Source organism: Crocodylus porosus, unplaced genomic scaffold, assembly GCF_001723895.1.
Source record: "Crocodylus porosus isolate Cpor-Errol unplaced genomic scaffold, CroPor_comp1, whole genome shotgun sequence".
Classification (NCBI taxonomy): Eukaryota; Metazoa; Chordata; order Crocodylia; family Crocodylidae; genus Crocodylus; species Crocodylus porosus.
The window spans coordinates 21,300,517-21,325,361 of NW_017728909.1; the positions used below are offsets into that span (position 1 = coordinate 21,300,517).

Consider the following 24,845-nt stretch of genomic DNA (forward strand, 5'->3'; position numbering starts at 1 on the left):
ACGAGGATGTGTATTCCTCCTTAATATAGAGCGCGACGCCCCCACCCCTCTTTCCTATCCTGATGTTTAGGAAAAATTTAGATGTTTGGAAAAATTTTCTGGGTGTTGAAGCACTGAAATGGAGATGGTGCAGTCTCCATCCTTGGAGGTTTTGAAGCCCCAGGTAGACCAAGCCCTGGCTGGGATGATGTAGCTGGGGCCGGTCCTGCTCTGAGCAGGGCGTTGGACTAGTTGTGACCTCCCGAGGTCCCTTCCAGCCTTCGTTGTCTGTATGTTTCCTCTGGCATCTCTAAACTCATACCAAGATCGAATAGGAGAGGGCTCACTCTTGAGATATTTGGCTCAGCGCTCTCCCTCTATATAACCCAAACTTGTTCGACACCATTGAAGGCAGGGTATTGGGCTCAGTGGACCCTTGCTCTGACCCAGCCTGGCACCTCTTATGTTCTCAGGTAACACAGAGCTGGCCGGGGGGCCCCATGCGCTGAGAGGTGTTTTTAGGATGAAGCGGGTCGGGAGCATCTGCTCAGCACAGACAGCTTCTATCGCCTCCACGTTGCAATCGTCCGGCCTCGCCGCAATGCCTGCGGGCATCGGTGCCGGGCGGTCAGCGAGCCCCTCTCTGCACAGGCTTTCCCTTCGTCTGCACGGCGCGGCTCCTGCCAGCGAGTCTGCAGTCTGCCTCAGTGGGTTCCTTGGGGCGTGAGTGCTTAGTGACTCCGGGCTTGGCACCCACGAGCTGGAGAGTGTGGCGGTGGCTGCAGACACACCAGCAGAGCACAACCGTTCACGAAGACAAGGGACAGCTTCCCAAGGCATTAGGACACAATTCTGTCCTGGAGGTCTAAGCAAGCCAGGAAGCCGCGTTTCCAAAACACGCGGCAGTTGCGTCCTTCCTGGGGTAACAGAGCTACCGTGGAGTGTGGAGTGCATCGTCAGGACTGTCCTGGGCAAAGAAAGCCTCATCTTGGTCCAAGACCAGGCCCAGTGTAATGTTACTGGGTGTAATAAGCCCCAGACTTGGCATAATGAATGCAAAGGCAGGGACCCACCCTTATCAGCCCAGCCAACATGGGATGCATCGCTAGAGAGGTTTCTCTGTCGTACTTCACCTTAAGAGCCCGGCCCTATTGCACTTTTCAGGCCCCTGGGTGCAATCCTATTCCTTCCTGCTCAAGCCCCTGAAGAAATATGAACACGCCTGCTTTTGTGACATGCCATCACACCCGCCGTCCGATGCGGCCGCGCACAGCAGCCAGCGGTGAATAGGGGTCTCTGCACCCTTTGCGTTAAGCTGGTTTGCAAGGACTGAAGCAAGGTGGAAGAAAATCCCATTAAGTCCACTTAGCCACCTGGTATATAGACGAGACTCTGGCTCCAGGGGCCCATTTCTACATGGCTTTTTGACGTCTCCCTTAGAAGTGAGTCGGGCGTCAGAGATTTGCCCTTGCAGAGTCCGCCGGGTCAGTAAGTTGCTCACAGCCGTCCCCGGCACCTGCTGCCGTCACGTTATCGCGTAACAACCGGCAAGCAATGAAGTAGCGTGAGGTAATAAAGTGATACGGAAATAAAAGATGACCTTCGTTCTCCAAATGAGATTCTGGATTTTATTGGAGACGAAATTTTTGACCGGAAGAAAGTTTCGCTTCCAGAATATTTATCCCCAGAGATGTTCATCCAAACCGTATGCACACACATGCACACACACTTGGCATTTGCCAGTGGAAAAGGCTTGCAGGGGGGGTTTCCAGTGGAGTGTGAGGGGTAGGCCAGCTCCATCCTTGTCGCAGCCCCCCGGCAGGGAGGTGAAGGCTGCTATTCAATCCTCCTCGGTCTTCTCTTCTGCAGGCTCAGTCAGCCCATTTCCCCCAGCCTCTCCTCACCAGTCATGCTTGTTGGAGAAGCCAGGGATATTCCCTGTGAGGTCTGGTGCCACCCCCAGTCCTGGTGCTGCAGCAGGAAAGGCTTATACTGCCTCGCTGCAGATGATGGAGGGTCCTGGAGCAGCCCAGCAACTCTCCAGGGGTTTGGCCCTGGGAATATCGAAAGGTTGGGCTGGAGACACGACGAGGAAGGAGAAGGGGGTCTGGCACTCTGACGAGGGGAAATCCTGCCTTGGTCTGCAGCAGGAGGCACAGTCCTTTTCCTAGGAGCACCTCATAACCAAATGCTTCCAGGCATTAGGTGCCCCTTGTCTCCCACGGTAGCAGGAGGCTTGTGAAGATGGAGATATCTGCAAAGCTGCAAGCCCTCCCTCCCCACGCCTTCCCATTCGGATTCCCACAGACCTGCTCTCCTTTCTTGTGCAGCTCGAGCAGATCTCGTCAGCAAGGGTCAAATCCCAGGCACTTTCATGGTAGCGAGCAACTGTTTTTCCTTCAGAAACAAGCCCCGTGTCTCCCTTTGCTGCAAAACAGGCCATGTATAATCTGTGCTACGTGAGCGCTTCTCCCCTAATATTATCTCAGCACTTAGCACTCTGCAGAGATTATTCTGGGCCAGCTCCGTACCCGGTGGAAGTTGCTTTGGCTCCCTGAAGTCGACAGAGCCGTGCTGTGATTTACACCAGTGGAGACGTGGCCCACGGGTATCCTGAGCAAACCTCCACGCTTGTCGGCACTTTCGTCCCATTAAAGAAATGACAGGCTTTGCTCTCTCTGTTTGCAACTGGCTCATAAGAGTTGACCTACAAAACCCCATAGATGCACAGATGGGACCCTTGTGACCATCCAGCCCAGCCTCCTGTACAGCACAGCCCGTGGAGCAGTCCTGAATTAGTTCCCAGAGTGTAACCTTTGGCCCCAAGGAGATGCTTAGAGGTTGTGTTCAAGTCCCCCCCTATACTTGGCTGAGCCAAATAAGAGCCCAGGCTGGGCCGTACCTTCTGGGCTATTAAGACCCTGTGTGCACAGGCAGCCATGGACCCACAGCTTAAAAATCTCTGCTTTGAACCCAGGAGCAGCCCATAACATCCTAGAGGAAAGCAGGGAGGATGTGGGCATTGCCTATGCCTCTTTCTCCACGCAAAATCAGAGGATGCTTGGAAGAGGGCTGTGCCCATGCGGCAGAGGCATATCTGATATGACCCTAAATGCATTGACCACCAGAACTAGACCCCCTTATCAGCAACCCCGCAGTGTCCCAAGGGCTAGCAGGGGCATCGCTGCACCACACTCAATCCCCTGGTCTCAGCCCTGCCTGCAAGGAAGGCAAAACGCCAGCAAAGAAACCAGCAGCATCCACGGAGGAGGCAGTATCCCTGGCCAAGCTCCGTGAGTCTCTCAGTCATGAGGCTCATCTTCAAATCCTTCTCAAGGCTCTTCTCTGAACTTTCCTGAGCTCCCTAGCATCCTTCATGCCACGTGGACACCAGAACTGGAGTGACCGCACCAGTGCCGAGGGCCGGGACAGGCCCCAAGAGAGAGACGCAGAGGGTCCAGAGGCGGGCGAGGAAGCCGATCAAGGGGCTGGGATGCAGCTGCAGGAGGAAAGGTTGGAGCAACTGCATATGTTTAGTCTGGGGATCAAGGGGGGCTGCAATGCAGTTTTCAAATAGTTGAAAGGCTGCCACGAAGGAGGGGGAGAAGCACGATTCCCCTTGCTCCAGGGGCAGGACGAGGGACCAGCTGCTGGAAGGCAGATGGAGAGCCGATTTCGGGGCAGGCTTCCTGGTGTCTGTCTGGGCTGGGAAGTGCTGTCTCGCATTTCGGAGGGGTGGCAGAGCTAGTGGCCGGGCAGGTGAGGGTCCTGTCGGGGCAGAGGCTGGGGCTGGGATACCTTCATCATGGGATGTGCGTCTCCGCACCTGGGCACGGAGGTGAAGGCACTGCAGGCAGGAAGGCAGCTGCTTGGCATGGAAAGAAGCTGTCTCCAGCTAATGCCTCTCTGGATGGGATCAGGTATGACTCCTGCGCTTCGTGCCAGGAGAAGCCTCTAGCCCAGAGCCCTGGCTCAGCATGGCCCAGGCTTCAAGCAGTGAGGCTGGGCATCAGCACTGACTGCAAAGCAGCTGCAGCCAAGGGCCTGCAGCACATGTATTGCCACCCAGAGCAGAGCCCCGTTCTCCCCTGGGCGAGGGTCCGGTGACTGCACGAACTAGCTACTACCTACCTCACGCTACCAGCATCCGCATGGCCTCCACCCGCACAGCCGCAAGCCCTCCATGCCAGGCGTGTTATCCCAAGCAGTCTTCACCTCCGCCAGCACCTTCCCAGCCCCATCTGCACAGACATAAGCGGGGCTGCCCAACACCGAGGTGCGAGGGAAGAGCCCTTTCTGCAATGGGCGAATAAAGCAATAAGGAGCAAAGAGCATTTGCTCCCCGTGGCTGCAGGCTGTGACCGAGCCTGGGCTGGAGATCTGCAAGTGAAAGGTGGAGCTGCCACGGCCTGCCGCCTAAACACCTGAAGGGCTGCTAGGAAGAAGAGGGAAAGCAGCTTTTCTGTCTTGCTGCAGAGAGGGGGACGTGGAGCAGGGGCTTGAAGCTTCAGCAAAGCAGGTTTAGACTGGAGATCAGGAAACACTTCTTCCTTGCTGGAGCAGGGATGCTGTGGGATAGATGCCAGGGAAGGTGGGAGCTCTCCATCCCTGTGCTCAGGCTCGGGCCGACGCTGCACTGGGGTCAGGAAGGGATTTTTCCCCCCAGTCAGACTGGTCTGGACTGGGCGGGAGTGCCTTCCTCTGGAGCAGGGGCACGGCCCTGCCCGGGGTCTCTGGAGCATCCGTGAACCCCCTTTTGCAGCAGCAGGACGTTGGCGGCCGCGGCCCCCCTGTTTTCCCTGGGGCAGGGGCAGGGTGACGGTGTCGTGGTGCTCGGCGGGCGGACACTGGATGTGCCTGGGCTGGTCTGGACAGGGCTGGTCCTGCTCAGGCAGGGCTTGGAGCAGATGTGACCCCACTGCTCCAGGGTCTGTGACTGTGTCTCCCTCCCACACCCAGGGCAGCAGCAGACTCAGCTCGACCATGGGGGCTCTTCACCTCTGTCCCCACGGGGACTTTGCCCTTCCGGGAGCACTTCAGCTGACACTTCACAGGTCCAAGGCACGCCGAGCGCGTGAGTCTCTTGAACCCCAGGCCCGTGCCCCTTGCGCACGGCCGTGGCTGCCCCGTGGACCAGGCGATGGAGACGATGCCCGTGCTTCAGAGCCAGGTCATTCCCCAGCTGCGGCTGAGCTCGCCAGATGTTGTCGCGGGGATGCGGCCCGGCGCGGCTGGCAGAGATATATTGAAAGAGCTCCTTTTACTAGCACGTACACGATGCAGAGAGGGCTCGCATCACTCTAGCTGCGCCTGGCACATTATAAATCTCCAGGAAAAAGAAATGGGAGGGCGGGTGGGAGTGGTGGGGGCGGAGGGATGGAGTCCTTTCTTCCAGGGAAGAAAACAATAAAAGGGGAAGATTGCTTTTGCGGGGCCGGGCGGCTTTCTGGAGCAGCATTTGCTGCTGTTGACACTGGACGGGACTCTTTGTTCCTGGCTGGGGATGTCGGGGGACCGCGGGGCGTGCGGGAAGCAGAGAGGAGCAGGGGGGCGGCTGCCGAGACTCTCCAGAAGTCACGTCCAGCCGTAAATCAAGTGGGGTCCGTCCCATGTGGAGGAACCCAGAACATCTGCTCTGCTGGGAATGAATCCCACAGCAAAGGACCTCCCAGAGAGAGTGGGGCTGGGACTCACCTTTCTGCCCGCGGTGCTGCAGGATCTCCCCCGTGGCGCCCGGGGAGCTGGCGCTGCATGGTGCCCTTTGCAAGACCACCTTCCCTACCTCCCCAGGGCTAGTGGGGACTCGAGCCCGGGGCTGAGGCCCTCGGCATTGCGATCCATGACAAATCTCCCGCCGGCCCTGCTCTTTGTAACAGGCTTTGAGGATACTAAGTGCTAAGTGTTAATATTGAACATCTGAATCCTGCGCCGGCGTGGGAAGCCCTGGCACATTAGCATTACCCGCCTGCCTTTCTGCACTCCTCGGCGCTGTGCGGGCACAATTTTAGAGAGCAGAGGGCTTGGTAGCGTTGCACCCCTCCACCCCTCCATGCCGGTAGCTTCGCAAGCCCTTCTGCTGGCTGCGAGGGCTGTGTTTGCACCCAGAGACTGGCCAAGGCTCAAATGAAAGGGGTAGGGTGGAGAAGGGAGGGACTTTCTCAGGGTTTCTCTCTCCCAGCCGAGCTCCTTCCATGTCCTTTCAGCACAGAAAAATAAGTCTGACAGCTGCTGGCATTCGTGGAGTCGCATGCAATTAGCCTGGCCAGGTATATGCACCTGGTTGCATGCAGAGGCGGCTACTGCAGCGGGTCATGCAAGCCGTGGCCACCACACACGTGTGATTTCTGCAGAAAAGCAGACCATCCTTTTTCAAGCAATCACGCCGGGGTTTTAGCCCTGCCTAATTCTGCTTCAGCCCCGCCCCGGCCACGCCTAGATGCTTGAAGCATCCTGAGCATGCAGCTTTGCATCCGTGCCAGTGTGCCAAGCCTCACCTGTCCTGCTCCGTGCACCCCTCTGCTGTGCTGCCAACGCTCCCTCCCTTGGCCGGGGTGGATGGAGCAGTGATGGGGAGGTGAAGTTTGCTCCAGGCTGTGTCCACCCACCATAACTCTTCATTGCTTCGGCCCATGGTAATTAGCATCCTAACGGAGGTGGGCTGCCAGGCAGCAGTGTTTCCTCCCAGAGCAAAGGCTGTGCTCTCATCCTGCCCTGGGTCCACCAGCGTCGCCAGGCCTAGGCCGGCGGGGCCGCACCGCAGCAAGGGTGGCTCATAGGTTTCCCCGACTCCATTCGCTCTCCCCCACCAGCCTAATAGCAATTTCCTGCAAAGTCCTTTCGAGAGGGGCCTGCCGTCTGCTGGCGCCGCTAATAACATTTCCCTTGAAAGCCTTGGGTTTTTTTTTCCTCCTCTCGGCAAAGTCTTGCCCAAAGCCCACTGAAATCCTCTCAAATACCTTGTCAATCCCCGAGAGCCCCCATGCCGTCCTGTGAGGAGCCTAGGACCACTTTGACCTTGGGGGGATGGGGAACAGCATTGGTTTTGCCTGCCAAAATGCTCCCTGCTGCATCGAGGGAAAGGCACAGGTCCCCACCCTGCTTCCAGCTCTCTGCCTGCGGTGGGCACCTTCGTGGAGCCCATCACCATGGTCTCATGGTCCACAGCAGGGAAGTGCTGTTGTCCTGGGGGGTTCACAGCTGTCTACACCGGGCTCGCCGCTGGCAGCCTGCAGCTCTTGCAAGCCCATCAGAGCCGCTGGGCAGGTCTGTGGGCTACTGGCCTGGGCTGAGATGCATCGCTGGCAGGTGGTGGAAGAGCTCGCTGTATCCACAGGGCTGGGAGTGTCTGTCTGCAGCCTGCACGGAGCTGCTGTGATGCCCAAATGCTCTATCCACTATGCCATGCTTCCTCCATGACTCCAACTCTGGCAGTGCCCGCTGCAGCTCTGTGCCAGGGGCTTGCAGCGATGCAGCAGGGTGGGCTTGGGAGCTCACCAATGCACCTGGAGCCCCCGACAAAGGCAGTGCAAGACTGGGTCATGAGTCACCCAGGCTCCAGACCCTGGGTCACGCTCCTTTCCATAGCGTGGCAGGGACTGTGAGCCCAAAAGAGGTGCAGGCTTTCATGGGAGCCCCCTGCATCTGAATGCACCAGTGCATCGCAGAGCTGGCGAGAAGGAGAGAGACAGGAAACCACCAAGGGAGGCTGCCAGGGCTGCCTGGGCTCTGCTGGGGCAGGCTTTGCCCAGACAGCCCCTTCCTAGGCAGCCCCTTGCTTGCAAACTAAGCAGGGTGTTATCATAGAAATCCTAGAAAAATGGGGCCGGAAGGGGGTTCCAGCGGCCGCATCTAGTCTAAGCCAGGAGCAGCCCCGTTCAGCCCAGCCCAGACACAACCATTGTAAAGGAAGTCTTAGTAAAACCAATGCGAACTCTGCCACAACCCCAGGCGTCACACCCAGCCCTCCCCAGGGAAAGCAGGGGGGACTGCAGCAGCTAATGTCCTGCTGCTGCAGAGGTTGTTAATAGATGCCCCAGAGACCCCAGGCAGGGACCGGGCCCCATCACAGAGGAAGGCAACCCCCCCAGTCCAGACCAGTCTGAGCAGGAGGAAAACCCCTTCCTGCCCCCAACGTAGCATCGCTCGGAGCCTGAGCACCCTCCAGCCAGGACCCTGCGGGGTCGGTGCCAGCAGGAGCATCGGCACAGCCCAGCCCCAGCCCCAGCCCCAGCCCGGGCTGCAGCCCCCAGCGCCTCTGAAGGAGACTTTTCTTCCTGAATCAACTCGCCGTGCCCTCTTTCCAGCCCAGTGAATGGAAGGAGCCCTGACCCCGTTGTGACGCCTTTCCCAAAAGCAACTGGTTGGAGATGGGACTCCTCTTCTCTTCCTGTCCTAGATGTACCGCTTTGGGAAATGGGGTGAGAAATTTGGCGAGATGGGGTTGGGAGGGGAGGAGTAATTTCAGTGCATGTGGCCCAAGGGGACCATGAAAAACTCTATGGTGCAGCATAGGGCAGCTCCGTGGGACCGAACCCAAAACACCCCATAGGGGAGGCTGGGTTTAGGCTGCAAAATAGATACCAGGAATAGGAACTGCTGGGAGCCCAGTGGTCCCTGTCCTATCCCTACCTCCAGCAGCAGGAGGAAGGCACAAGCACTTACACTTACCAAAGACCCTGCCTAAGGGCCGAGTTTCTTCCTGTCCCCTGTCCACGAGTGGCTGGGGTGTGTCCTGTAGCCCTCGGAAATTTCACCTGCCACAAATGTTCTGCTGCTCCAGATAAATAGCCAGAATTGTTTCCCGAATCCAGCTAAGCTCCCCGACTCTAGGCCATCCTGTGGCAGGAAGTCCCACAGGCTAAATTAAGCATTGGCATAAAATGCCCTCTGTCCTTCATCAGGTTTCATAGAGAAGCTAGGCTGGAAGGGACTTCCAGAGGTGGGATCCACATCTGGCCATAGGATAAAATCCCTTGCTGCCCCCAGTGCAGCATCAGTTTGACCCAAGGCGAAGGAGCAAGACCGTCTGGCCAGGACCCTCGCCGTTCGGTCCCAGCAGGAGAACTGGCACAGCCCGGTCCCCATCCCCAGCCTGGGCTGTAGCCTGCACCCAGTGCATGCTGCATTTCAGTTTGGATGAATGTCCCCTTTGCTTGTTCCCTGAGAGAGAGGGAATAATTCAAGTTCCATCTTTGTGAGCTCTCAGGGTGCAGAAAAGAGGTGAGCTGCATGTGGATTAATTAAAAAAAAAAGCGATAGAGAAGTAATTATTAGATGCACTTCAGCAGGGATATAATGCAAACATCTGACAGAAGTGCCATCATCGCCGTTTACAAAAATCCAGAGAGTATTGGTTTATCGCAGCCCCTGGCCAGCTCAGCTGGCAAATGCGCCCCTTTAATGAGTAGCTAGCACAAAGCAGCCTGCAATGCATCCAGAGCCCTCGCTTGTCAGCCAGGAGAGGTATTTGAGACTCCCTGTATAGATTGGGGGTAGACACATTTTGAAGAGCTGCATCCATTTCTGAGCGTCTCATCATTAAAAGGTCATCAGTAATGTGCAGGGAACCCAGAGGAAGGGCAGAGGGAGTGAGGAAAAGCTTAGACGATGGTGTTTGAGGCAGAGGAACGATGAAGGGGGTGCAGCGTGAGGTTCACGGCGTGAGCAGGCTATGGGAGGGGAAGGTAAACAGCTGCATGAGCCTTTCACAGTCTAAGGCAGGGACGTGCAGGGCACTTAGTTTGGATCACTGGCTTAATGCAGCTTAGGTTAAAGTTACACATTATCCTTAGGGCACACAAAGGGCACTTAAAATGCAAGTGTCCACACGTTAACGCTCGTTAACTGGTGCTAAGAGCCCTCTGAGCATCTCAGAGTGACCCCGCTGCAGGCAAGGTTTAACTCATGCTACCCAGCTCGTGTTAGGGTAACTTCAGTCAGCTCCACGGAGCAATTTGCAGTCCTCCAGCATCCCAGGATGCACTGCTTCCAGCACCCTAGGCCCCAAGAGCAGAGATAGAGCCCAGGTGTCCTGGCTCCTTGCCACACGCCTGCTCACCAGCCCTCTAGTAGCAAGTCAGAGCGGATCAGGCGAGAAGCAATATTAACCCTGAGTGTGCGACTGCTCACAGCGCATTCTTGCTTCATGTCACAGGTTTAGTATGGACCGAGTGTAACGTGGAGCTTCGCCTCTGCTTTGCCTCCGCATGCGGTCGGGTTCTGCTGCGCTTGCCGCTCAGACTGCAAACGGTGCGTGCCAGGACAAGGCATACCATGAATGCCAGGCAAATAGCTTGCATTCTCCTAATGCCAAGACACTGGAGGCTTCAAGCTGGGCTAGCTGAATAAACCAGACTGAGATTCAAGCAGTCGGTGATGGAGGGGGACCAAGGCAATGCTTTTAGTGCGTGCCATTCCTCTTGAATCTGGTTTACGGGCGGTGAGATACAGAGACCTCATGACGGATGATGGCTGAGTGAAGGCTGTATTGATCGTTTTCAAATGCCAGTCATGGTTGGGCTGTACTCGCCTGGGGAACCCAGCACCCCCAGACAGCTGGGCCGAGCTGGAGGTGGAGGAAGAGAACACAGTCTTCTCTTCTGCAGATTCAATCAGCCCATTTCCCTCAGCCTCTCCCCACCAGTCCTGTCCCCCAGCCCCACAACCATTTTTATTACTCTCCACTGGACTCTCTCCAATGTGTCCACATCCTTTCTGTAGTGGGGGCCCACAGCTGGACACAGGATCCAGATGTGGCCTCCCCAGTGCCGAATAGAGGGGAAGAATCGCTGCCCTTGATGTGCCGGTAATGCTCCTACCAACGCAGCCCAGGATGCCGTTCGCCTTCTTGGCAACCAGGGCTGTTATTCCCGCAGTCCTGTCTCCAATGCAAGACCCGCGCTCCCGCTGAGCTCCTAAGCCGGGCTGGAATTTGGGAGCACAGCTGGGGCCCGCGTGTGCATTTTCAAGCAGCTTTTCTCCCTCCAAGCCCTGCCGCGGTGCCGGGCATCCCGGAAAGGCGGTGTTGCGGGGATGGAGGGCTCGGGGAGGTCCCAGCTGGCCTCTGAGCTGAAATCGGCCTTGCAGTAGAGGAGTGAGGACTGTTTGCAACTGGCCGGTGTGCTGGAGGCAGGGCAAATGCCCTGTGCATTAGCTGCTCAGAGCAGCTTTGAACCTCCAGCTCCTCGCTAATGAAGTAGAAGGCCGGGGAGGGGAGCAGGGGCCGGAGCAGCTCCCCGGCACTTCCTTTAATCCTCTCCTAGGTATTTATCTCCCCCTTCCAGCTCCTGTCCCGGAGCCAGCGCGGCTCTGGCCGCCGGCCAGCCCTTGAGCGTTGTCCAAGCCGTGTGGACTTCGCAAAGTTCCTGAGCCCTATAAACTTGTCACTGAGACTACGGAGCCCAGGCGAGGCGGGGATTAGTGCGATGAGGGGCTGCTGCCAGCGCTGCGAGCTCTCCAGGCTGCCCCTTGCCTTCCCCTGGCAAGCCCCGGGGATGATGCTCTTCCAGCTTCTCCTGTAACATCAACCAAGCTGTGCCCCAGCTCCGGGGAGTGTAAGGGCAGGTGCTGAGAGAGCTGCCCAGACACAAGCCCCCTCGCCCACGCCCTACTTGCATTCTTGCCAAAAATCGCCACGCGGCTGGTTTTCGGCAAGGGGTCCTGGATGCTCCTGGGTCGCGGGGCTGGTGCTTTTGCAGCTGGCGCTGCAGGAGGGCACGGGCCAGGCTTGCCTCCCCGGCTCCGCTTCGTTGGGGGCGAGCAGGTGAATCGAGATGATTTGAGGGGGGTTTGATTAAACATCTGGAGCTCTTGGCCGGCGTCCTGGCTGTTTAATTACTGCGCCTCTGTCATCCCCAGGCGGCGCGCCGGAGCTCCTCCTGGCCCCTCGCCTCGGACGCCAGCTCTTAACCCGTTCAGGGGACATCTCTGCGCCGAGGTTTTCCAGCAAGCCTTGCAAAGCAGGGGCAGGAGGGATGTGGCCACGAGGCCTCCCCTCAGCCCCCAAAGCCTTCGCTTGCCATGTCTGTGTTCCCGTGCCAGCTGCAGCCGTGGTTTCGAGAGAGGCTGGGAAGCAGGAGGGCTGCAGGTCGGGGCTGAGATCTGGGGGTGGAGAGCCCAGGGAAGGATGGCAGGGCAGAGGGAGACGCATTGGCAAAGCAGGACTAGCCCAAACTGGGAACAGAGGTCGGGGAGGGGCGAGGGGCACTGGGAGAGCTGCAGGATGGGGCATAGCAGGGGGTGAGGTGGGCAGTGCTAGCAGAACTGCGCATGCCGGAGGAAGCCAAAACATCGCCGTCACGGTGGTCTCAGACCCTGCCTTTCGGGCCCAGCATCCAGGGCTTCGATCTGCACCGGCTTTGCTGCAATGCAAACTCGAGCGGGAAATGCCGAGCCGATAGCACCCCCAGCCCCTCCCTGCGAGCTGGTACCACTGACATCCTTCGTCTCCTCCTCCTCCCCTGCTTTGCCAGCAGCTGGGAGGTGGGTTACAACTCCAGGCCCCCGGGTCTGCATGTGGATACCTCAGGGAGGGCTGCTGCGGTCTGCCTGTGCATCTATGCTGGGCTGGGATCCCTGAGATGCTATGAGCCAGGGCCCAGCTAGAACTGGGCCCCACTCAGCAAATGATTTGCTTGCTGGTACACCTCATATCACGTCGGGGAGCAGCTCTCCGTCCCGTGTGCATCCCGTGTGGATCATGACACTGAGCCTGGGGTTTCTACCCCAGTCCTCTCAGCCCCCTGCACCTCGCTGTCCTCCTCAGCCCCCCCCTTGGGCCTCGTCCCCACAACCTGCTGTGCTTTTCCTGCATCTAGGTATTTTACCCAGCAGGAAGGGCTAGGAGCCCTATCGGTTCGGCATCACCTGCTCAACTTCGCATTGCACCAAAGCAGATTTAGACCACATCCCTGGAAAACCTCATTGCCGTACACATCACAGGGCAGGGGACCCAGCTGCCTGGGGATGTGGTGGATCTCCCTTCCCAGATGTGCCGGCATCTGCCCGGGGCAGGTTGGGAACAGCGCAGCCCTCGTCGGTGCAGCGGGGCATCGGACTAGATGAGCCTCGAGAGACCTCCCAGGCCCGGGGCTCTGTGCTTGTGTGAGCAGCAGGAGGCTCCAGGGATGGTCCAGCTGGGGAAGATGCGGCATCCAGGTAGAAACAGAGCACAGAGCAAAGGCCTGAAGGCTCAGAGGCTTGTCCGAGTTGCTTCTCTGCAGTCTCGACAGCTGGAGCAGGCCATCTCCCGAGACCCTCTGGCTGCAGCCCAGCCTGCCCTGCAGCGTCTGCAAGGCATGCTTTGCCAATGGGCACGTGAAGCAGGCGTGGGCTAGCGATGTTTCCCGATGGCGTGCTGCCGGGGTGGGCCGGGATATCATCGGGGAGATACAGGGTGACCTCGGGAACCGGAGAACAGAGCCGGGGTGCGGTCAAGCCCTCAAGACCCGATCACTGGCATTCGCTGGAAACCGCAGCAAAGGAGGGGAAAGACCGCGGGGGCGTTGGCGGATCTCACAGCCACGACGAGCTGTGATGAGAAAGGCAGTCGCCACCCTTGAAGGCATGAGCTGAGGCATGCTGTCCTCTTTAGTGGGGGCACGGCCTCAGCCCGGGGTCTCTGGAATATCTAGGAGCCCCCTTTGCAGCAGCAGGACATTGGTGGCTTTCGCTGGGGCAGGGTTGGAGGCGTGATGCCTGTGGCTGTGGCTGTGGCAGGATGATGGGGACGAGGGGTTTGTCTGGGCTGGTTTGCCTCAGGCAGGGCTTGGACTAGCTGTGACCTCTGCAGCTCCCTGCCAGCCCCGTCTCTGGGACCTGTGCTTGCCATCCAGGTAGGGGGCAGAAGGAAAAGCAAGGACGGGGTCAGCACAAACCAGACCAGGAGAAGCTGGCGCTGGATACCTGGAGGCGGGAGCGAGGAGATGGTCTCTGGCCGGCAGAGCAGGGAGGGCCCGGGGCTGCCTTGCAGATGGGGCTGAGCCGGGATGCAGGGGCCCCCTGCCGTAGCAGCCGGGCGGCCCCCGGGGCCCTGCCAGCTTGATGCCGGCATGCACTGAGCTTCTGTTCTCCGACCGGCCGGGCTGGGTGGAGAGGCCGGGCAGCTCTGCTTGCCCCCTGCAAGCTGGCGCTCACAACCGAGCTGGCACCGGGGAGCCGCCTGCGAGACGTCCCTGTGCAGACGGGGAGAGGGGAGGAGGGCCCCGTCCCAGTGCCCTTTGCCTCGCCAGCCTCTGAAGCCTGACTCTCCTGCGCCCTGTGAAGAGACCTCACACACGCACGTTTACACACGCACGCTCATATGCACACACCTGCACTCACGCACCCATACGTACACTACTCACGTATGCCCATGCGCCTACTTATACTCGCACACATACACGTGCGTACTTTTAGACACATGCTCATCCACACATGCACTCTCACGTGGTCACACATACATACACACGCAGATACACACATACCTCATACATATACTTACACTCACACATGCAGTCACACATACACTCACACACACTCACATACACATACACTCACATGCTGTCACACCTACTCATGTTTATACACACTCACACACGTGCACCCATTCACATACAGTCATACAGCCACACATACACAGTCACACATACACACACACACACTCATACACATACACTCACACGCAGTCTCACCTAATCATGCTTACACACACTGACACACATACACATGCTCACACACATATGCAGCCACACATGCAGTTGCACATACACACACATGCCTACACTTAACATGCACTCTCACCTACACATACTTACACACACTCATACACATGCAGGTACACACACACATACATATACCTACATATACTTACACGTACTCACACGTACATGCACACAAACACTCAGACACATACACATGCAATCACATACACATACACAGTTACACATGCACGCTCATACATACACTCCCGCATGCAGTCATACACACATACACGCTCACACACAGGCACGCGCACACACTCACTGACATGCAGCCACGCACACGCCCGTCCTTGCCCTCACACCTGCATGCAAACACTCATACGCACACATGTACTGTTTCACCCCCTTACACACACGCGTGCCCACGCAGCTCTCCCTCCCGCGGCGAGCAGGGCCAGCTCCCGGGGCAGGGAGGACGGGTCCCTTCTGCCGGCCGGGGCAGGACGCCGGCGGCTGAGAAAGCCCGGCCCCGGGTAGCGCGCTCCACCTGCCCCTGCCCCTGCCGCCCGCCGGGAGGAGGGATGGAGGGCGGCAAGTAGCCTCTCCCGGCCTGTTGCTCCGAACGTGACAAAGGGCTCGAGCATCCCTCCGGAGCCTCCGCCTGGATAAATCTGCCGGTTCCCGGAGTTCGGGTGGGACGGCTTTGCCGAGGATACGTGGCTCTGCTGACAGCTCCTGTTGCGTCCGACTGTCCCTGGTATTTTCCCCCCGCCGTTGCCATCTGGAGCGGCGAGGAGAATGAAGCTGGAACAAGGTAACGGCGAGGGCAGGGAGTCCACTGCCGGGCGTAAATTATAGCGCGTCTTGACACGGAGGTTTCTCCCGGGGAAATCTGTTTTCTGTCTGCGCGGAGGCCACGGCCCCTAGAAGGTGCTCGGGCGTCGGGGATTGTGGCGATGGGGGAGCTTCGGGGACCCTGGGGCAAGTCTGCTGCAGAGTCACAGACCGTGAGGGTGGCAGGGAGCGCAGGAGGTCACAACCAGTCCAACCGCTGCTCCAGACACGACCAGCCCAACTGCATCATCCCAGACAAGGCTTCATCTGCCCGGGTCTTCAAACCCTCCAAGGATGGAGAGTCCAGAAGTACCACCCCGATGAGCACCTCCAAGGTGCTCTTGCCTGGCATCCAAGGGATGGGAGAGTTACCCCGGGGGGAAGTGGCCTAGGGGAGCGGACACACGGCCTGGACCCTGGGGGGACCTACACCGAGGTAGTGTCCTCCTGACTTGCCATTTTACCGGGGAGAGGAGCAGCTTATGCTGGTGTGAGGCCACCTGCCTGCTGTGTGACCACTGCTACCCTGGAGCAGAGTCAGATTCCTCTGGATTAAATATGTCAAGTGTCTGCAGCCGGGAGCTCTTACCCAGCGTCTCCAGGCTAGCATGCAGGGGTATGCCCACGCCAGCCAGGGAAGGAGCAGTGCCCAGCCCTACACAATGCCCATCTCCTGGGCTGTCAGGGGATGGGTGCAGGGAAAGCATCCATGCAGACAGCACTCGGTCACTGAAGGGAAGGCAGCTGAAGGCATCCCCAGACATGGAAAGATCAGGGAAGGCTGCAGGTTTCTTTCCGGAGCAGTATATCCATAATGCTATGAAGCAGCTCGTACCCCTGCAGCGAGGCACGACGTGTCAGCAGCCCCACATTGCATCGCTGGGCGCAGAGGGGCAGAGAGAGAGATGAAGGGGGTTGCAAACGGTCCCGTCTCACTCCTCACTGCATGCGCCAGCCAGGGATCAGCCGTGCCCCAGGCACGAGTCCCTTCCTCCTAGAGCAAGGAATCGCTCTTGTCCATGCAAAGCCCTCACTGCATGAAACCAGTTTAAAACGAACCAAAAGGAGTGGGTCATTAAAGGGTGGTGCTTGTGGCCACGAGACACGGTGGGAGCTGAGAGTGCAGCCAGATTCACCAAGATGTTGGACACGTGCTTGGAGGACAGGGGTATCAGGAGCGATTGGGCAGGGAGTGAGGGGCACGGCCTCTGCATCAGACCCTCCATGCTGGAGGCTGCAAGGGAGAGGCGCCGGAGGTGGGCAAGGCGGACCTGGAGTCTGCCCCAGCACGTGGCAGCTCTTACGTTCTTATATTGTCAAGGTCAAGGACTTGGGTCTCTCCAGAGCCTCAGAGGAGGTCGGGGCTGCTGGGGGTCTGGTGCCAGTAGGGCTTTTCGTCCAGCCAGTGCCCCAATAAAGTAGCAGGAGCTTCATGACCAGGAGCACAGGCTGAGCCTGCGACCCCGGGCGCGTAAAGGGGGAAAGGGAAATTCCTCCCTTTGTTGGGAAACGGAGCGTGCTTGATCTGGCACCACAGAGGCAGGGTAAACCCGGCCCCCTGCGGGGCTGCTCTGCAGACTGGAGCCGACTTGGCCCTGGCTTCTGGTGCCCCACGCCTGCCCTGGCACCCCCTGCCTTGCTGGGAGGCCAGAGAGAAGGGGGGGCCGGGCGGATGCGGAGCTGGGGCCAGGGAAGGGGAGCAGGGTCGCAGGGGGGAGGGGACAGGCCCATGGTGGGGGGAAGGGGCAGTTCACGCAGTGGCAGGAGACCTGGAGGGGACGCAGCGATGTGCAGCGCCCTGGGGATCCCAGTGCCCGTGCCTGAAAGGCTGGAGCTGCACTCAGGTCCGAGGTGCAGAGTCAAGGCTGAAAAATCCCCGGGTTTTTCTTATCCAAGGGGAATCCAGTCGGATGTGGAGCCTCTCCTCATCCCATGTCCTGAGCTGGGAGATTGGGCCGGACGTCCAGCACATGTGCACATCCCTGGGGCGGGAAGCAGAGGGGTCCGGCCTGATCCCAGGACTCCAGGAGCTGGTGCCTTGGAGAGTGTCCTCCAGGCACAAGGACATCAGCTGGCAGCTCTGCAGATCTTCTGGTGGGATGAACCGGGGCACTGGGGCTCTGCTGGCGGGGGACAGAGCTGGGGGCAGCAGGGGACGGTGGAGACCAGGCTGAGCAGCCCTGCAAGGGGACTGACCCCTTCTTTAGCTTCTGGCCCATCTGGGCCATCCATCCTCCCTGCCTTTCACATTGGGGAGAGGGTGAGGGATGGCGGCAGGGGGTTGCAGAAGGTGCCCGTGCATCTCCTGCATATACAGGGAAGCTGGAGGATGGATGGACGAGCTGGAGCTCATGGGGTGGGAGGAGAGGAGAGGGGGCTTTGCACCTAGCCCTTGAACTGGGCTAGCCGACCCTCAGGGGTCAGATGCTTCCCAGCGTGTTGCACCTATTTCAGCTGGTGCTTGGGACAGGGCCCGTGGCCGGCTGGCTGTGCACATGCAGCGCCTAGCACCACGGGCCCAGGCCTCCAGCGCTCCCCTTGGCTCACCAGCCTGCAGCAGCTGTGCACAGTTGGGCTGGCTGCCTCCTTCACGGGCCTGTCACAGAGCCACGTGCAATGGGCCCCATCCTGCCCAAGCCATTTCTAACTCATTTCACGGGGGGCGTGTCTCAGGACCCCCTGGGAACCATGTGTCTCTTCCTGTCCCAAACTGGAGCCGAAGGGAAGCCGCTGGCAGCAGGACTGGCCCACCAGCATCCACGTTCCCCTCCAGAGGTGGCTGCATTTCAGTGCTAGGGAGGGGCGGTGAGTGCAGTGTCTTCCCTCCCAGCCCCTCTGCCCTCCCCATCCCTTTGCAATCAGGGGCTGAGACCACATAGACTCCGTAGACTTCATAGCCCGGGGCCTGTGCTGCCCGCGGCGTCCAGCACCCAGGGTGGGACGGGGCCGAGCGGGGAGGGGAGGGGAGATAAGAGGCCTCCCAGCTGGAGAGCGCAGCCCCTGGGAGAGAGATTCCAGCTGCTTTCCCCCCACCGTCCCCTCTCCCGCCCCCGCCTGCCCCCGGCCAGCTCGCAGGACGCGTTTGCCGGGCCATAAACCGTGAAATACAACATCCTCCGTGCAGCAGGGAGCACGCACACATGCCGTGCAACGAGGGGGGTGCTCCCTTCCCCGCCGCGGACAGGGCCCATGCAGCTCACCCAGGCCCGGCGCGGGGGCCGTTTCTGAGTCACGCCAAGCACTTCTCGGGCACCCAGCCTCCCTCCTTCCCTCAGCAAGAATCGCCCCACTGCTCCAGGTCCTGCTGGGGCTGGGGTGGACGGTAAACCCAGCGCAAGAGGGGCCAGCGCAGGCCCCTGGTTGCAAGGGACACTCTCGCCCGACGGATGTGGGATGCACCAAAGAGTTGGTGCTCGAGCTCGTGCAAAACCGTTACCCCACGTGGCAGCAGAGAAGCAGCCTGGAGGACCAGGAGCCTGCACAGCTCTCCGGGCTCCCACAAGGCCTCTCAGCAATGTGCGAGTGCAGCCGTGAGGCCTCCCTAAATTTACAGCACTTGCTCCTGAGGGTGAGCTTTCTGTGCAAGGTGTTGGCAGCAGGGGCCTGGGGGTGGGGAGAAGATCCATTGCTGTGCAACTGAGTTATAACAGCTTTAAAACGGGCCCTTCTGGGGATTTATCTCCTTGCTGAGTCCACCCTTTTAGGCAGCTCCTTCTGGAAAATAAATTCTCCATCACGGACACCTGGAAGCTGACTTGCTTCTGGAGCAGAGCAAAGCTGAGGGCGCCGGCGGCTCCGGGCGGCCACTGAAAGCCCCAGAAATGCCCTTTCCCTGGGCACGGGGTGCCCGAGAGAGATGTACTGATCATCCTCTGGTGCCTATTAACCCCCTCCTCTAGCTGGGCCCTGAAACACAGAGGCTGAGTGACTTGCCTGGGCTCTCGTGGGCTATCTGTGGCAGAGCAATTATGTGCTCTCCTGGCCCCTCTTACAGGCTATGTTGTCTGTAGAAATCTAAGCAGATCCCCTGGAAAAGACTCAGGTCAGTCACACAGACCCTGACCAGCACAGAAGCGCCCTCAGGGCCATCTGTGTTCGTAGCAGGCCAACTCTGAGCCCCAAAAGGAAGCCCCCAGACCTCTGGGGTCGCACCAACGCTAATGCACTCCTCTTCATCTCAACAACATCGTTCCCCTCAGACCACAAGCCAGAGGCTTGCAAACCATACTGCCACGTTCAGCCGTCACTACCTATGCCGACATAGCCATAAGCAAACTCTGACCTGCTCGTGCCTCAGTTTTCCCATCTGTAAAACGGGTTCGGCTCAGCACCGTGTATGCGAGCACCTGTATGGACTGCTTCGCCGACCAGCAACCCTACCTCGGAGGCATGCAGGCTGGCTCAAAACTACCCCCAGGCTCCCGCTCTCAGGCAGGTGGGAGAGCGATGATTTATTCATAGAGTCGGTTTCCTGCTGGTCTGCCGTCAGCAGATGATTTCCAGCAAATCTGCATGAGAATAAATAATGCATTGTGTGTTCTGGTCCAGAGCGCGGTGAGGATGGCAATGCCGTGTGTAGCCAGGGAGAAAGAGAGCGGCAGATGCACACGCACGTCGCCACGCTTGCCGGTGTGCCTGCCATTGCACAGAGCCGTGACGCCGGGTGCGTCTGGGCATGGGTAGCGGGACGTGGCCGGCTGGATTCCCACACCCGGCCGTGCAGCATTTGCTGCTCTTAACCTGCAGCCTCTGGTTTCTCTCCCTTTCCCCCAACGCGGGGCAGCCTCTGGTCCACCCCCGCTTGGCCCGGCCGGCCGGAGACGTTCCTGCAAGCGAAGAAGCAGCTACCAAAGCCAGCTTGGTGTTTCTACCCCATGTCGAGCAGCTGCAGTGGGGCCAGGATACGCATCGCATCCCAGCATGCGCACACACCGAGTATGTCATGTTTATGTCTCCGGAGGGAGTTTGCTGATGGGGCCATGTATTACAGAGGCTTTATTGGCATGGGTTAGGGATGATGAGTTCTGCAGGTCATCTCCTGTTCGTGCCAATAAAATCTGTCTCCCACATCATCCTGCGGCCGGCGAGTGCCACATGTGATACAGAAGGAAAAACTCCCCCGGACGGGCTGGAGAGAGCTTTTAAACCTTTTATTGATACTATTTTCCGTGCCCTGCACCTGTGGAGCCCAGCTCTGTTAGCACACTCAGGCCGCAGCGGGAGAGGGAAATTATCTCAGATCCATTTCAGACCCCTCGAAAAAAATGACCGAAAATAACTTTTCTATATATAAAAATGCCATTATTTTAATGGCCGTTATCGCCTGACCTACCAGGGCTAGGAAAAGCAAGTATAGATCATTTTTAGTGGGTTCTCGACTGGATTGGCTATACTTTCTCTGCACACGATGGGACTCCAGGCACAAGGACAATTGGGCTCTCGAGATGGAGGGGCGCAGAAGCCTGCCGGACTGGGCAGCAGCCCGTATGCCTCGAGCTCTTGATCTGGAGCTAATATTGTTTGCACGAGTGCAGAGCGTGCAGGGGATGGCACTGCTCTCACATCGCCTTGCGTGGGTGCAAATGGCCGTATGAAGGGCAAGGCAGCAAGAATCCAGCCCCAGCGTCAGGAAATCTCTTGGTACATGTATTTTACAGATGCCTGAAGTCAGGATCATAGAGTCGGAGACAATGAGGGTGGAAGGGAGCTCAGGGGGTCACATCTAGTCCAATCCCCTCCTCCAAGCAGGACCAGCCCCAGCTACGTCATCCCAGCCAAGGCTTTGTCTACCCAGGGCTTCAAAACCTCCAAGGATGGAGACCGCTCCTCTCTCTGGGGAGCCTGGTCCAGGGGTTCATCACCCTCCTCGTGAGAAAGCTTTTCTTAATATCCAACCTCAACTTCCCTTGCTGCAGCTGGAGCCCATTGCTCCTTGTCCTGTCGTCTGCCCCCACTGAGACCAGCCCAGCTCCAGCCTCTTTGCACCCCCCTGCAGGGAGGTGATGGCTGCTATTCAATCCCCCTCGGCCTTCTCTTCGCCAGACTAAATCAGCCCATTTCCGTCAGCCTCTCCTCACCAGTCCTGTCCCCCAGCCCCACAACCATTTTCGTTGCCCTCCGCTGGACTCTCTCCAATGTGTCCACATCCTTTCTGTAGTGGGGGGCCACAGCTGGACACAGGACTCCAGATGTGGCCTCATCTCTGAGCAGGGTCTGCACTTTCTGATGGACACGTGCCATCCCCAGCCCCACGGGGCCTCGCAGGCACGCCAAGAGCCACCAGTTTTTGATGCCACAGGATCTTTTTCATGTGGCGTGCCATTTTTAAGCATCGAATCCAGCCCGCATCCCGCCGTCTGATTATCAGGGTTTCAGCTTGATGGATGGTTTGGGCTGGTCGCGTGGGAGAGAAGATGCTGTCTCTAATCGAGACTCGCCAGACAGGCTCCACGCATGGGAGCCACAGAGCTGGCGCTGGCGTGTCCTGCCAAGCGCGAGGCGCAGGAGGAGCCCGGACCCCTGGTGTCATCCGTGGCGTCACGGGGCGCGCGTGGCTCCGGCTTCAGTGCCGAAGCCCAGCGTGTCTGCAGCAGCTGAGCGTGCCTGGGCCGTGTGACCTCAGCAGCAGAGGTCAGGAGAGCGGGGACCGAGGATGGCTCTGCGGCCGGGACAGAAAGGCAACGCTTCGAGGCCGTTCGGGTCCAGCTCCCCGCGCGGAGGAAGGGCACCTGCATCTTGCGGATGCCCCGTGACACCAGGTGCAGCGACCACGCAGGCTGGGGGCAGCTCGGGCCCCCCGGCTGCTCTCCCGTGCCTGCGTCCCGCGGCGGTGGGGGGTCTCCGGGGCAGGCTGGGCTTAGCGCCTGGCCCAGCGCCAGGCGGGACAAAGGAGACGGAGCTGGCGTGCAGCCAGGGGTGGATTTAGCGCTCGTAATGTCATCAGCGCCGAAGGGAAATTGCTGCGGCGCTGACGGGGCTTCGGGGCGGCTGTTCTTTGTCTCGCGGCCGGGGTCCCGGGACGAGCCGCCCTCGCCCCCACGCCCGCGCCTGGCACCCGCGGGAGGGACAGGCCGGGGACCCGGGGGGGATGGAGGAGCCAGCGTGGGGGAGCAGAGAGGGGAGAAGAGGTGGCAGAAAGCAGCTCCGCCAGCCGCGCTGGAGGAAGGAGCGGGGTGGCGCTGGGCTGGGGGTCCATCCCTGCTCTCCTCATCCCCCCTTGGGAGATGGGGGCAGGTCTCCCCCGCAGCCCCCTCAAGCTTTCCCCCTGCCCATCGCTCCCCAGGCCCACGGGGACCGGCCCCAGCACCCTCCAGAGCCCCCGTGCTGAGCCAGTCCTTGCTGCTCCCTCCTTGGCTTTGTTTTCCTGCCTCTCCCGCTCGCCGGCTCTCTCCCCCAACCTGCCAGCCTGGCCCGTCTCCAAAGACAGCATTAAGGAGCCCCTTATCGATCAGAGGATGCTACTTTATTGTCTCTCGTTAAGAGCCTGTGATGGGCAGAGGTGCCCTGTCTGCAAAGGAGCAAGGACATTGCTCGGGGAGGGGGTTGCTCTAGGGTGGGGCCTGGAGCTGTCCGAGATGAGGGCAGCCCCATCGCACCCTCCAGGGACCCGGGCCGTGGGAGCATCCGGGTGGCCCAGACCCCGTCCGCCTGCCTCCTCTCGCTGCCCCCTGCTCCATCTCACTTGACCTCCCTCCTGCTGGCTTCCTGGGGGTCTCGGGGGTGGCTCCCGGGCTGGTAGGTGGTCTGCGCTGTAGCTTCCCCAGGGCCGGGAAAGCATCTGAGCTGTGCACGCTGCCTTTTTTTCCCGTCACCGTATATCATGATGGGAGGGTGCTCCCCGGGACGCAGCCTGGCTGCCGTGGCTTTGGCAGAGGCATTTGCGGCAGGCGCAGCAGGCAAATGCATTTGCGTGGCACTCCTGCCACAAATACCAGTGGGTGTCAAACCCAGAGGGTGCACCAAGGAGCAGTCGTGGCTGAAAGAAAACCTGTATGTCTTACCCGGGTCTCTGTACTGCCCAGAGGTGCCTGCAGGGCTGCCCCCATCTCACATGGGTGCCGGGGGCTGCTTCAGCCCCCCATGCACTATGTGCAGGCAGAGGGTGGATGTAGGAACATAAACGAGGAGCTGGCACCGCGGCGCGCACTTAGCCAGGAGATCACGCAGCAGCCCAGAGCCAGGCTGGGCTGGGGGAGAACTGGGATCAACCAGCAACGTAAGTCAGGTGTCCTGAGAGCGGGGCCAGGACAGAGGGACAAGTCTGGGGCGACCTCCTGGAGCAGGAGAGCATCTCCCTGGGGCTGGGCTGATCCCAGGGTGAAGCAGAGGCCAAGGGTCTTTGCAGGGTCTGTACTCAGGTCCTGCATGCAGCTAGCAAGCCAACCGCGGCCTTTGCCCCCCAAGCTGTAAGTGGCCCCCTCCGCGGGAGGCATGTTTCGGGGAAGGACTTGGTGCTCCCAGCCAAGGCGGCTGAGTCAGAGGCACGGGGCGAGGGGGCGGCCGGGGGCAGAGGCCGCCGGGAAGCCCAGCTGTTGGGCACGACCTTTCAGAGAAGCGTTGACGGCATCGTGGGCCCCGGGAAGGGGGGAAGCCGGAGAGGCAGATGCTGCGGCTTCTGCAGAGGCAGAGGAGCCGTCGCCCCAGAAGCCCTCCCCGGCTCAGAGCCGGGGGCTGGACGGTGCTCCAGCGGGCTGCGCGCACGGCCCTGCGCCTGGGTCTTGCTGCCACCCTGTGGGAGCCGCACACTAGAGCAAGCCCGTCCATCGCCTCCATCCCGGCTCCCACGCTGCCCGCCACGCTTCGCAAGCGCCCCGTATGCGTGCTTCACCCCCAGAGGCACCCACCGCCTGCCCCGGGTGGGGAGAGCAGGGGAGAAGTGGGCGCTGAAGGGAGCCGGGTACAGACGGCCGTCCGGCTGCAAGCAGGGAGGTCTGGGTTCGACCCCCTCGGCCTCAGTTTCCCCATCTGTGACAGGGTGCATAATAACCTTAACCCGCAGCCCGGGGCTGAGCGCTCGGTGCCTCGAGCCACGGGGCTAGATGGCCTCACAAGGCCTGCTTTCCTCCGCTCCTAGGCTGCGCGGGAGCTCCATTAAAAGGCAGCTCTCCTGTCAGCAGTCATTGCCGAGACCCAGCCCGGGGTACCTGGGCTGGCAGACCCAGCCCTTCGCAGGGGTCTGAAGCACTCTCTGCAACCCAGGCTCTGTGCAGGTCAGGGATGCACTAGCAGGGCTGCCACTAGCTTCCCGCACGCGCATGAATATACTCGCGCCCGGACTGGCACCAGGCACCCACTCCCGGGCGGATGTGCCAGGAGCCCAGAGCTCTTCGGCATCACCACGGGTTTGCACAAGCT

The 24,845-nt window shown here is 59.7% G+C and overlaps 1 protein-coding gene across 1 annotated transcript in view; it reads left to right on the forward strand.

Moving 5' to 3' along the window:
• The window catches only part of CNTFR (ciliary neurotrophic factor receptor), a 260,349-nt gene that overhangs the window by 193,554 nt on the left and 41,950 nt on the right, over positions 1-24,845 (forward strand). The gene's annotated exons all lie outside the window — the stretch shown is intronic.